Below are 10,844 nucleotides of genomic sequence, written 5' to 3' on the forward strand. Positions count from 1 at the left end.
GCAATAAAAATTCGTTCAAATTCTTTGATAAATATGTGTGTGTTTTTGGTATACACATTTTAAAGTTCTGGTAGAGAAATTCCGAAAACAAGTAAAAAAAGGTACCCAAAGTATTTTATTTACGAAGAGCTTAAATTAGTTTTTTTCTAAAAGTGGTTAAAGATTTAAATGTTTAACTTGAATTCATTTTAAAAAAAATCTCAAACTCTACCCTATTTAGGGTTAATTATATATATTGGTGAAACCTTGAGGAGAAAAGTACATCATCAAAGAAGAGAAAAAGTGAGATTTCAAATTTCTCAATTCTCAACATTTCAGTAGACCTAAAAGAGTTCGAAGACCTAATCTATATTAAGAAAATGGATGTGAAATATATTGTGAAAATCATTTTATATTCAACTCTTTGGAAGGTCAAACACAAAAATTTATGGTAGATGATGCATGTTCTTGCCAATCCAATGAAGCTGCCTACTAGGGACAATTTCTTTCAATATTATTCATCAAAATTGATATATTTTATTTACGTTTCATGCATTTGAGACCAATATCGTTGATATTTTAATAATATTCAAGGTGTGAGGGAGATTCTTAGTGATTGGAGTGTTTTTATATAGGCCTCATTTTTGTGTACGTTTCTCGCATGCATCAATGAAGTCTCTTGATCTAAAAAAATATGAGTGAATCTCATGAGATTCACAAATCAAGAAAATAATACATACGGCAAAAGTTAATGAAGTTGTATATATATGCATAGCAAAATATATATATGTGGTAATTTTATCAACGTCATAATTAATTTACATATATCTATCAATTATATGTGTATTAATTAATATATAGTGATATAACATATATTTTAATTTTATTCATACTATTGCTTTATATATATACTATATTATTATTATTATTATTATTATTATTATTATATTATTTACATTATTGGCAAATAAGTATATGTATAACATTTAGTGTCTAAATAACCGTTAATCATAAAAGGACATTGTACTAAAAAAAATCATAAAAGGATATTAGGGATCAAAATACAATATTTACTTGCAAAATTAATAGTCAAGAACTAAAGGCAATAGGTTTATAAGTAAATCTTGAAGGCGTCCATGAAGATTGAATTCAAAATTCTCTTTCTTTCTCTATCTCTTCTTTATTCAATCTCAAATACTCTTCAAAGTTGTGGACTGTTGCTTATTAATTGAATGGACTCACATGGGCGGCACGTACGATTATTACCTCTCGTGTGAGTCAGAAACTACCTGGTAGTTAGTTTACAAGTTCTTCCCCCCTTAATATTAAGGCTTCTAGAGAGATTACTTTAACTAATTAAATGAGCCGAATTCGAGATTAAAGTTTGTGGATCACATTTTAACCTTTTAGAAGAAGTCAGGAAGTTTCATCATTCATATAGTAAATAAAAAGGTGTTGTATCCCAAAATTATATTTAAATTATTGGAAAATAGTAATCTTCATATCTCTAAAGTTATCTAATATTGAACTATATCCGGATTGTCAAAAAATATAGTAGGTCTTCGGTCCAATAGGTTCAATTCATCAAGTATTTAGTAAATTTTCTTAAGATTTGAATTTTTATCACTACATTTGTAATTCTTATTATATATATATATATTTTTTTTTTCTTTTCTTCTCTTAGTAATTAATAATAATCACAATGTGTAGATTTCATTTGATAATGATTTTATTTTTAGTGTTCTAATTTTAAAAATTATGATTGTTTTCTTATAATTGATTTAGTATGTTTTTGTTTAAATTATTTCTAGTATCAAATTTTAAAAATAAAAACATGTTTTAATTAAATAATTAAATAAGACTACTTTTAGTTTGTCAAATTTGGATTAAATTATTTTTTAAAAGTGAGACCATTCCATTAGAGAATGTCGTACTCGAGAAATTACATATAACAAAAGTAAAGGAAATTTATATAAAGACACGCTTATTTAAGAGAAATGGTGAGATATTATAATTACAAAATAAGTGAGATTTTGAACTTTTAGTTTGTCAAATTTAGATTAAATTATTTTTAAAAAGTGAGACTGTTTGGGGGAAAGAATACCCTGGACACGTGGAGGACAGCCATTGGTACTCCAAGGTGACCCATGAGTCATGCCCCAGCTCGGACCGCCGAGATCACCACCACTAGCGTTGACAGATGCTAAGTATGAGGGCCGAGGTGATCCTGGCCGAGGTCCGATCTACCTGGAAGCTCGGTGGGGGCCGACGTGAGCTACTGTCAGCGGCGTGATTATCGGGTGTAACCGTCGGTCCCGAGATTACCGGGTGTAACCGACGGTCCCGAGATTACCGGGTGTAACCGTCGCGAGATTAGCGGGACTACCACCCATAAGTAGAGGACCTCACTCCACGATCAAGTACGATGATTTCTGACCTCGAACTAAATTGGGAATCCGACCTATACTGACTTGATCGTCGGAGTGCTCACCTTTTTGTGCAGGTCCGCCCAAGTATTCAGATCGGTCCGGATGCCGAGTTCGAGCTGCAATCAGAAGTACACTGTTGTGCATATCCTTGCATAAACATTTGGCGTCGTCTGTGGGGAAACGACAATCTAAGTCATCCCAATTCTTTTAAACCAACACGCAAGCGAAAATGGTTCAACCCGCAAACTCGACCAATACGGCAGATCGAAGAACCCTAGCTGCCAGCGATGCCCACCAGAGGGAGGTCGGAGCAGTAGTGGTAGAGGGGCAAGGTCACGACGGCCTAGCAACAGAACCCCTCCGCAGGTCGGCACGAATCACCGCGCCTGTTCTACCACCTGCGCACCCCCCAAGGACATCCAAAGCCACCCGTGGCCGAGGTGGAACCTCTAAGAAGGGCGCCCGGGGTCCAGCCCCGGCCCCGACAAGTGAGAACTTGGACGCACTCTAGAGAGAAATGGAGGCAATGCGCACGCAAATGCGGTCCATGGAGGAAATGTATAACGAAATGATATTAGCTGCAGGCGCAGGGTCCCGATCTGAGAACCGAGTGACGCGCGTTGACATACGCGAGCAAAGGGGTTCCCACCTCAACCCAGTCGAGGAGGAATATCCCGAGGACAACGAGAGCGAGGGACACACTCGCCAGAGAGGAGACCTCCGTGAACACCTCAACAGAAAGAGAGGCTCATCTCTCCGAAAAGGACAGTCACCATCCCGCTCACACAGAAGCTCCAACCAGCAGGCTGAATCCTCTCGCAACCCAGCAACTTCTGCAGAAGTGATTACAAGGGAGGAGTTCGACCAGCTGAGGGGCCAGCTCGACGCTCAGGATTATGTTGAGGTCTTTGAAGGCCTCATGGATTTCCAAGCGGCATCAGACGCAATCAAATGTCGTGCCTTTCAGATCGCGCTTACTGGCAGCGTGCGATTGTGGTATCGGAGACTGCCAGCCAGGTCGATCTCGACCTACTCTCAGCTGAGAAGGGAGTTCATCGCCCAGTTCTCTTCTCGACATTATGACAAAAAGACAGCGACCCATCTCGCCACCATCAGACAGAAGGAGGGTGAGACGCTGCGAGAATATGTCACCAGATTCCAGGAGGAGCAATTGAAGGTCGCACACTGCTCCGATGACTCGGCCATGTGCTATTTTCTCACCGGTCTAGCCGACGAAGCCCTCACGGTGAAGCTTGGAGAGGAGGCCCTGGCCACCTTCGCCGAGGTGCTTCAGAAGGCGAAGAAAGTCATCGATGGACAGGAGCTCCTCCGAACCAAAACCGGCCGACTCGAACGAAAGATCGGCCGGGGCAGAAGTGGAAAAGATATAGAAAAGGAAGATCTCAAGTCCAAGGACAAGGGATCCTTCTCCAGCGGCCGAGCTGAGTATCGAAGGGCGGAGAACGGACCTACCAGGAGCCGACCTTACAAACGCTTCACCCCGACCACGATTCCAATTTCCGAGATCCTAACGAACATCGAGGAGTCTGGAATGGAAAAACTACTCAAACGTCCTGAGAAGCTTCAGGGAGCCCCGGAGAGGCGCAGCAAGGACAAGTATTGTCGCTTCCATCGGGAGCACGGCCATAACACGTCGGACTGCTGGGAGTTGAAACGCCAAATTGAGGATCTAATTCAAGATGGCTACTTCAAGAAATTTGTGGGAAAGCCCAGGACCAGCTCGGCAGAGAAAAAGGAAGAGCGGAAGCGTTCGAGGACGCCGCCCCGGCGCACTGACCGACCTGCGGTCATCAATACCATTTTTGGAGGGCCAAGCGGGGGTCAGTCCGGACAGAAAAGAAAGGAGTTAGCTCGTGCAGCCAGGCGCGAGGTGTGCATCATCAGGGAGCAGAGGCCGACCTGCCCAATCACCTTCGACAGTGCAGACTTAGAGGAGGTCCACCTGCCCCACAATGATGCACTTGTGATCGCTCCCTTGATTGATCATGTGGTGGTCAGGAGGGTGCTGGTAGACGGAGGCGCATCTGCTAACATCCTGTCCTTACCGACCTACCTCGCCCAGGGATGGACGAGGTGGCAATTGAAGAAAAGTCCGACACCGCTGGTTGGGTTCTCTGGAGAATCGGCCATCCCAGAAGGTTGCATCGACTTGCCGGTCACATTTGGGCAGGACCAAACTCAGGTCACCCAAATGGCCGAGTTCGTGGTAATTGACAGTAGATCGGCCTATAACGCCATCTTTGGGAGACCCATCATCCACTCATTTCGGGTCATTCCCTCAACACTTCATCAAGTTTTGAAGTATTCCACCCCAAATGGCGTGGGCACGGTCCGAGGAGAACAGACCGCTTCGAGGGAGTGCTATGCTTCCGCGCTCAAAGGCTCATCGGTCTGCGCCATCGAAACTCTCGCCAGTGGGGATGGGACGCTCGAGTTCGAGGCCGACCTGTCGAGGAGGGAGTTTGCCGCACCCACTGAGGAGCTCGAGCTTGTTCCTCTGCTTAGTCCCGAGAAGCAAGTAAGCATAGGAACCAAGCTGGGGGCCACCGATAGAGAGGAGCTGATCCACTTCCTCAGATCCAACTCGGACGTCTTTACGCGGCCAACCCCGAAAAGATTAAAGCCGTGCTCGAGATGGAGGCACCCAAAATGCTGAAACAGCTTCAGTGCCTCAATGGCAGGATTGCAGCCCTAAACTGGTTTGTTTCAAGATCGACAGATAAGTGCCTCCCTTTCTTCAAAGTCCTACGAAAGAAAGGGCCGCTTGAATGGACAGCAGAGTGCGAACAAGCATTTCAGCAATTGAAGAGCTACCTCTGTTCGGCACCTTAGATCGCCAAGCCCCTGCCAGGGGACAAGCTCCAATGAGTCCGACCTACCATGGACAATCTATGTCGACGGATCCTCCAATGAGAAGGGGTGCGGGGTCGGGGTCCTCTTGCTCGGACCAGGAGGCGAGCGATTTGAGTATGCCTTGAGGTTCGGCTTCCGGACTTCCAATAACGAGGCTGAGTATGAAGCATTTATTGCCGGTCTACGAATCGCTAGAGCATTGGGGGCCTCATGTGTTAAAATCTTCAGCGACTCCCAGCTGGTTGTGAGCCAGATCACGGAAGAGTACCAAGCCAGGGACTCCCGAATGGAGAAGTATTTGGGTAAGGTCAGATCGTACCTCGTCCAATTTCGAACTTACGAAGTAAGCCGGGTTCCCCGAGCAGAAAATTCTAATGCCGACGCCTTGGCCAAGTTAGCATCAGCGTACGAGACCGACCTGGCCAGGTCGGTCCCCGTCAAGATCTTAGATAATCCCTCGATCTCAGGGCCAGATCTGATGGAGATTGACGCTCTAGAGTCCTCATGGATAGACCCGATTGTGGACTTTATTAGGGGCAATTCACCACAAGACCCCAAGGAGCGCAGAAGGTTGGCAAGGCAAGCAGCTCGGTTCGTGGTCCGAGGTGGAGCGTTGTATCGACGCGGCTTTTCCCTGCCTCTATTGAAATGCCTAACCCCTGAAGAGGGTCTATACGTCCTCAGAGAAATCCACGAAGGGGTGTGCGGCAATCACTCAGGCGCCCGGTCGCTGTCAGCCAAAGTGATCCGACAAGGATACTATTGGCCGACCCTCAGCCAGGACGCCAAGAAGTTCGTTAGAACTTGCGACAATTGCCAACGCTACGGAAACATAATCCACCAACCTCCCGAGCTGCTCACCCCCATCTCGACCCCGTGGCCATTCGCGCAGTGAGGGGTTGATATCATTGGTCCTTTCCCTTTGGGCAAAGGCCAGACCAAGTTCGTTGTGGTTGCTGTGGACTACTTCACAAAGTGGGCCGAGGCCGAGGCACTCTCCCACATAACGGAATCCAGAGTCACGTCCTTTGTATGGACAAATATCGTATGTCGCTTTGGTATACCGAAGGCCATTGTGACAGATAATGGGAAGCAGTTTGACGACGCGAAGTTCAAAAACTTTTGCAGCAAGCTTGGCATAAGTCACCTTAGCTCGTCCCCCGCACATCCGCAAGCAAATGGGCAGGTGGAGGCAGTCAACAAGGTCATCAAGCGACGCATCAAACTTAGACTGGACTCCAAGAAAGGCAGGTGGTCCGAGGAGCTACCAGAGGTTCTATGGTCGTACCGGACCACCCCAAGAGAATCGACGGGTGAGACCCCGTTCTCCCTGGCCTTCGGCTCCGAAGCTGTAGTCCCGGTTGAGATCGGCATGCCATCTGACAGAGTAGAGCATTACGAGCCTACAGCAAATGAGGAAGAGCTGCTCCTCAACCTCGACTTGCTGGAAGAAAGAAGAGCAATGGCCCAGCTACGCCTGGCGGAATATCAGGGCAGAATGGCCAGACACTACAACGCCCGCGTTCGACCTCGGACCTTCCAAGTCGGACATTTGGTCTAAAGGAAGGTCCAAACCCATGTGGGTGCCCTTGACCCGACCTGGGAGGGGCCGTTTGAGGTCAAAGGAATTGTCCGACCTGGGACGTACATATTGGCTGATCTGAAAGGAGACGTCCTCGCGCACCCGTGGAACGCGGAGCACCTCAAGCGTTATTATCCTTGAAATGCCAAAATGGTTTTCAATGGATCTGTAAAAACTGTTTCAAAAGAATTATGATTGGAATAAATGTGATGATTTAATTTCATGATTCCGAGTTCGACCAGAAATTAAATGGGGGCCACGGACTCCCACACGATCACATTCCAGCAGTCGGTTAAAATTCAATCCTCCAAAACCTAAGGGTACGAGGTGCGATGCCAAAACCGTTGGTGAACTTAAAATTCAAACCTTCAAGGCAAGGGGGCGATGTGAAAAGTTCAAAATTTCAAGTATTTTAGTTAATGGTGCGACCTCAAAGGTACGAGGCGCGAGGTGACATTGGCTTCAACTTGAAGAAAAAACGAAGAAAGAAGGCAACAAAGTAAAAACGAATGAGAAACCTCTTTATTGAATGAAAAGCAGAGCCAAGGCTTATAGACCTTGCAGCTCTGCCCTAACACTTACAAAAGAAGAGAAGAAAGACAGAGAAAGGCCTCATGAAAGGTGATCGCCTAAGAGCCTGCTTGAGGAGCGCCCTCCTGAGTGGTGCCGACCTTATCCTCTTCGAGGTCGGAGTAGTCAGAGTCCAGATCTCTGACGTACTTATCCACCAACGCTTGGGGACCAGGGGTGCCACTAGGCCCAGACGCCCACTGTTCAGCATACCTCTTCTTCAGACCACCGAGATTGATCTGAAGGTCAGGCATGTCGGAAGCAATGCCCTTCATGAGAAACTTGAAGCCCGCGTCAGAGAAGTCTTTGGCAAATCCATCGAAGTCAGGATGTTGCCTGAACGATTCCTCCAATAGGGCTCCATTGCTGAGACTCTCCTTCACCATCTCCAGCTCAGCAGTCGCGTGCTTCAGCTCCTCCTCCTTCGCTTCAAGCGCCTGGAGTATGTCGTCCTTCTCCTTGAGGAGTTGGAACTTCTCCTTCTCCAAGCCCTTAGTGATAGCATGGGCAGCTCGGAGCTGGGCCTTGCGTCTGTCCTCTTCTTTCTTCAGCAGCTCGGCCTTGGCCTCCACCTCAACCTTCAAAATTTCCACCTCAGAGTGAGCTTTCAGCAGCTCATCCTTCATAGTGGAAGAGACAGCCTCCAAGGCAGCAGAGAACTCCTCTTTCTCCCTCGCTGCTAGAACTTCCCTCCCATCCAGCTCGGCCTTCACTGCCAGAGCCGATTGAACGGAAGCAACAAACGCCTGAGAAAAGGTACAAAGAAGAAAGTTAGACCGAGCTACCTGTTGGGTAAATTGAGCAAAAATGAAGACACCAATCTTACCTCAGCGGCGTAGTTGATGGTCCTCTGCAGGACGGACCCCGGGTCACTTACAAATTTGGACGCTCTTCTGAGGCAGCGGTCCAAACTTGCAGCCGAGATGCGGGACACCTGGTCCCTCACCCCAGAACTTGACGGCTCGACTCTGAACCGTGCTGTCACGTCGGACGTCCCGCCCATCCTGGCCTCAGGATCGTCCACCCGATCTGCGAAGCTCGCAGGCAGGGCCCCACGAGCTTCGACCTCCAAGGGGGGTGGTCTTCTTCTTCTTCCTCCTTCGCTTCAGAGGGGCCTCCTCCCTCACCTCCTCGCCCAAGGACGAGACGTCCGCTGCCTCGGTCTGACCCCTGGGGCGCTTCTCCCTCGAAGGACCCCCAGAAGACTCCAGCTCGATCACTGGGGCTGGATCTTCCGAGGCTGGCCCTGCCACGGCAGGAGTGGCAGGTTCCAAACTCTAGGCAGCCTCAAGAGCATGGGCTCGGCCCTTGGACTTGCGTTTCACGTTGCTTGCAAATCCGCAAACCATGGCTGCAAAACAAAAACAGGAGTCAACACAAAGTTAGAGGAAAAAGAGGGGGAGCAAGCTCGGCATACCAAGTTCGGAGTTCGGCCTTGAGGATTCAATGGGACGAACTGCAGGGTTGTAATCTAGCAGCCCGGACTCAAGCAGCAGCTTGTCGGTCACCAAAGTTCCGACCTTCCTACCCCTCGGAAAAAGAGGCTTGCGTAAGCTCGGGGACTGGTCGGATTGAAACTGCATGAAGACAAAATCCGAGTTAGACCTGAATGACAGGAAAGAAAATCACAAAAAGTAGGAACTACTCCGTACCTAGGTTTCCAAACCTAGTGGGAACATCAAAGAAGGAACGACATGACTCGTCCTTTGCAAGTCATTCCCCAGAAGCGTAGAACCACTTCCTCACCCATCCCTTGATGGAGGTCGGCCCCTTAACTATACCGCCTGCGCCTTTCCTTGCGCACATATAGAACCGACCAGGCTTCTTAACTATCCTTTTCACTTCGAAGCATGCGAGGAGCTGGTCTACGTCCAACAGCTCGGCCTCTTCACTATCCCGAGCTCGTAGGCAAAAAAGGATGGCCAAAGCGAAAATGACACCCCACCCATTGGGGGCCACTTGAGCCGGAGCCAACCCAATTCGGAAGAGAAATTCTTGGACAAAAGGGTGAAGGGGAAGCCTGAGGCGTACAAAAACATTTTGAAGTAGAGAGTGACTCATCCCTCTGGAGGATTGTCAGCTCTCTCCCCCTCCTCCGGAATCCTAAGGAGGACGTTCTCAGGGATAGCGAACCCCCTACGAAGGGATCCGAGGTAGTGCTCAGGTATCCTAGAAGGGTATTCCAAACCCTGACCCGAGATGGAGGCATCACTATCCTCCCCGTCATCGGAGAACCTAAAGTTTTCTATCTCCTCGAGCTCGGACTCTAACCTACGAGCTAAATCCTCATCGGATCCTAAGTCGCTGCTAAAAAAGGACGACATGGCAACTACGTTCGAAAGAGAAAGTGAGGGAAGAGACCGACCTACCAAGGGTTCGAGCTGCCTTCAGATCGAACTCCAAGAATTCAGGAAACGTAAGGTATGACCTGAAGGGTTGGGGGTATTTATAGCTCGTCGGAAAATTTCCCCACCGTGCACGTGTAATCAACGAGCGGCTAGGATCCTCCCGAAGATCCGAAGCGTCGGAATATTTGAATATTCCGATGATAAATCCACCGCAACGGTTATATTTTCCCATGAATAGGAAGTCGCCACGTGTCCGAAGCGAATCGAATGAACTTCTCTGCCAGGTCGAGATCGGACCAGACAGAGAGGGGGCCAATGTTTGGGGGAAAGAATACTCTGGACACGTGGAGGACAGCCATTGGTGCTCCAAGGTGACCCATGAGTCATGCCCCAGCTCGGACCGCCGAGATCACCACCACTAGCGTTGACAGATGCTAAGTATGAGGGCCGAGGTGACCCTGGCCGAGGTCCGATCTACCAGGAAGCTCGGTGGGGGCCGACGTGAGCTACTGTCAGCGGCGTGATTATCGGGTGTAACCGTCGGTCCCGAGATTACCGGGTGTAACTGACGGTCCCGAGATTACCGGGTGTAACTGACGGTCCCGAGATTACCGGGTGTAACCGTCGCGAGATTAGCGGGACTACCACCCATAAGTAGAGGACCTCACTCCACGATCAGATACAATGATTTCTGACCTCGAACTAAATTGGGAATCCGACCTATACTGACTTGATCGTCGGAGTGCTCACCTTTTTGTGCAGGTCCGCCCAAGTATTCATATCGGTCCGGAGGCCGAGTTCGAGCTGCAATCAGAAGTACACTGTTGTGCATATCCTTGCATAAACAGAGACCATTCCATTAGAGAATGTACTTGAGAAATTACTTATAACACAGGAAAGCTATATAAAGACACTCTCATTTAGAGAAATGGTGAGATATTATAATTACAAAATAAGTGAGATTTTGACTTTTAATTTGTCAAATTTGGATTAAATTATTTTTTAAAAGTGAGACCATTCTATTAGAGAATTTAAGTCGGATCATTTTTGTTTATGCAAAGA

This window comes from Momordica charantia (assembly GCF_013281855.1).
Source record: "Momordica charantia cultivar OHB3-1 chromosome 3 unlocalized genomic scaffold, Mcharantia_2.0 BLBB01000003.1, whole genome shotgun sequence".
In the NCBI taxonomy this organism is placed as follows: Eukaryota; Viridiplantae; Streptophyta; class Magnoliopsida; order Cucurbitales; family Cucurbitaceae; genus Momordica; species Momordica charantia.